Source organism: Mustela nivalis, assembly GCF_964662115.1.
Source record: "Mustela nivalis genome assembly, chromosome: 1".
In the NCBI taxonomy this organism is placed as follows: domain Eukaryota; kingdom Metazoa; phylum Chordata; class Mammalia; order Carnivora; family Mustelidae; genus Mustela; species Mustela nivalis.
In genome coordinates, this window is record NC_139020.1 from 54,595,205 (window position 1) to 54,598,827 (window position 3,623).

The following is a 3,623-nucleotide window of genomic DNA, read 5'->3' on the forward strand; positions in this document are numbered from 1 at the left end:
TATATTTAATATATTAAATATATATAAATATATATTTATATTTATATACTCCACACCTAGAAAAGTTCTTGGGATGTCGAAGGTGTTCAAGGAATACATATTAAATGATCAAATATAGTCACCTTCACAATCTCTAAACACATAGTGGCCTCCTATACTCACTCACATGTATGCATCTTGCTTTATTTATTTCACACTATGTCCTCTAGACTTTTCTTTAGTGGTACATGAAGACCTCTTTCATCCTGTTTTTAGACCCAAGTAGTGTTCTATAGTATGGTTGTACCATAATTTATTTCGACTAGTCTCCTATTAATGGCCACATAGTTCATTCCCAAGTTTTTGTTATTACAAACATCATGGCAATGAATAATCTTGTGTGATTATTGCATTTGCAGGATAAGTTCCCCAGAAGTGCAACACCAGTTTTTAAGAAGTCATGTCCTCACAGTGCCTGGGAGGCTCAGTCGATAAGTGTCTGCCTTCAGCTCAGGTTATGATCCCAGGGTCCTGGGCCTGAGCTCTGCATGGGGCTCCCTGCTCAGTGGGACACCTGCTTCTTCCTCTCCCTCTGCCCTTCCTTCTCCTGTTCATACTCTATCTCGCTTTCTCTTTCTAAAAAAAAAAAAAAAAAAAAAAAAAAAAACCTTAAAAAAAAAGTCATGTCCTCAGATTTTGGTGACAAAATTCTCAGTCAAAATCAAATAGAACACTGAACTGCCCGGCATGACATATCTGGTGTTCTTTTCAGTGTCTTTGAGGTTGCTAATGCCAGGTGTCTTTAGCCTGCTTTCAAAACAAAAACAAACAAACAAACAAAAACCAAAAACCAAGAGATTTGCAGAAAGAGAACCAGTGAGCAGTGCTGGAAGTGGTGAAATTGACACATGGATGTTCACGATCCTGCTGAAAGATCATAAGGGGATCAAAACGCAAATCCCCGAAATCCCACACAAATCTTGTGTGGCCACTGCTTGGGTCTCTAAGCTGTCTGCCTTCACTGTGAGGTACAGGCTTTAATTGCTATTGTCTGATAATATATATCTGTGCTTTCAGTATTTTTCTAGGGACGTCTGAGAATCCCGACCAATACATAATGGCTTCTTTGCCAATCTTGCTTTATCATTGTCTTTCGTTTTCCTCATAGCCTTGGGGCTTTGGTTTTATTATTTTGGTCTGACTGTGACACTGGGGACAGCGGGCTGAAATGACAGCGTCCGACTTGCTTTATCTTGGCGTGGCTTCTTACAGGGGCATCGGACATGGATGAGGGTGCTATAAGGAAACCGTCTCTAAATCCTTAACCCCGGCACACGTGGCTGTGCCGTTTTTCACGGCCATATTTCCATCTGAGACGTGGAGATAATGATACATGGCCTGCACCCTTGGAGGATGTGGTGGTGAATATTAATGAGATAAGCTTCAAAATGCAGTTTGAGCTCTTCAAGCCTGAGGTCCTTGATAAGAACTGGGTTATAGAATTAGGAAGATAAAGGAGCACAGCCCAACCATGACCATTTTTCATTATAGAGTGCCTTGACAACTGCTCTATGCCTCTAACTCTGATACAATACCTAGGAACGGTCAGTAGAGTGCATAGGTATTTTTAATATTTTGCCTTATCTTCCTACGTCCTTTCTGCCAGGGACTGTGGGTCGTTTACTCAATCAGCAGATAGGTTTTAAAAGTTCAGTGGGTTCCAATGGAGGTGGCAGTCTCGGGAAGAGCCCTGGGCTGCAGGCCGGGAGGGTGGCTTTGCCCATGGTCCCACCTGGATTCAAGGAGCAGCCCATTGTCCCTGAGCCCTGTTGCCTTCTCATCAGAGCAGAGAGACGAGCTCTGCCCTGTGCGTCTCTGTATATGAAAGGAACATTCGGTGAGCGTAGGAGTACCAGCTTGTTCAGTGGAATAAGGCCCCTTAACGATGAATATTAATGTCTAGACGGGCTACTTCCTCAAGTTGGAAAGAAAACTGAGATGTCAGGAAACAAAGACTGCCTACTCTGAGCCAAGGCTTCCCGTCCGCAGAGGAACTATAAACTGAGAACATGTCCACATTTTCTACCGTGATGTATCAAAATCATCTAGGTCAAATACCCAATAGTGCAATTGCTGGGTCATAGGGCAGTTCTATTTTCAACATTTTGAGGAACCTCCATGCTGTTTTCCAGAGTGGCTGCACCAGCTTGCATTCCCACCAACAGTGTAGGAGGGTTCCCCTTTCTCCGCATCCTCGCCAGCATCTGTCATTTCCTGACTTGTTGATTTTAGCCATTCTGACTGGTGTGAGGTGATATCTCATTGTGGTTTTGATTTGTATTTCCCTGATGCCGAGTGATATGGAGCACTTTTTCATGTGTCTGTTGGCCATCTGGATGTCTTCTTTGCAGAAATGTCTGTTCATGTCCTCTGCCCATTTCTTGATTGGATTATTTGTTCTTTGGGTGTTGAGTTTGCTAAGTTCTTTATAGATTCTGGACACTAGTCCTTTATTTGATATGTCGTTTGCAAATATTTTCTCCCATTCTGTCAGTTGTCTTTTGATTTTGTTAACTGTTTCCTTTGCTGTGCAAAAGCTTTTGATCTTGATGAAATCCCAATAGTTCATTTTTGCCCTTGCTTCCCTTGCCTTTGGCGTTGTTCCTAGGAATATGTTGCTGCAGCTGAGGTCAAAGAGGTTGCTGCCTGTGTTCTCCTCAAGGATTTTGATGGATTCTTTTCTCACATTGAGGTCCTTCATCCATTTTGAGTCTATTTTTGTGTGTGGTGTAAGGAAATGGGTCCATCAACAGATGAATGGATCAAGAAGATGTGGTATATATACACAATGGAATACTATGCAGCCATCAAAAGAAATGAAATCTTGCCATTTGCGACAACATGGATGGAACTAGAGTGTATCATGCTTAGCGAAATAGGTCAAGCAGAGAAAGACAACTATCATATGATCTCCCTGATATGAAGAAGTGGTGATGCAACATGGGGGCTTAAGTGGGTAGGAGAAGAAGAAATGAAACAAGATGGGATTGGGAGGGCGACAAACCATAAGTGACTCTTAATCTCACAAAACAAACTGAGGGTTGCTGGGGGGAGGGGGTTTGGGAGAAGGGGGTGGGATTATGGACATTGGGGAGGGTATGTGCTTTGGTGAGTGCTGTGAAGTGTGTAAACCTGGTGATTCACAGACCTGTACCCCTGGGGATAAAAATATATGTTTATAAAAAATAAAAAATTTTAAAAAATAAATAAATAAATAAAAAATAAAAAAAAATCATCTAGGTCTACATAGGTGTAAAGTATGTATATAGGATATTTGTAAAAGAGGCATCTACCAATGATAAAATAGAGAGCAAATTTTTGACAATGACGATGACAAACAGAATCTTCCTTTCAGTTAGTTCACACTGAACTGGCCTATGAGGGGAGTTGGTTTTCTGTCTCCTGAAAGAACCGGGAAATGTCAGAGAGGCCCAACGCCAAACTCAGAGCTCTGCCAGCATGCATTCCAGCCCTGGCAACAGTCCCGTGGCCCTGGGATGGCCTTAGGCGCCTCATACAGATTCTATTCCAGGAGCTCTGAGGGCTCAGTGAAAGGAAAAATATCTGTTGATGTTTTTTTTATT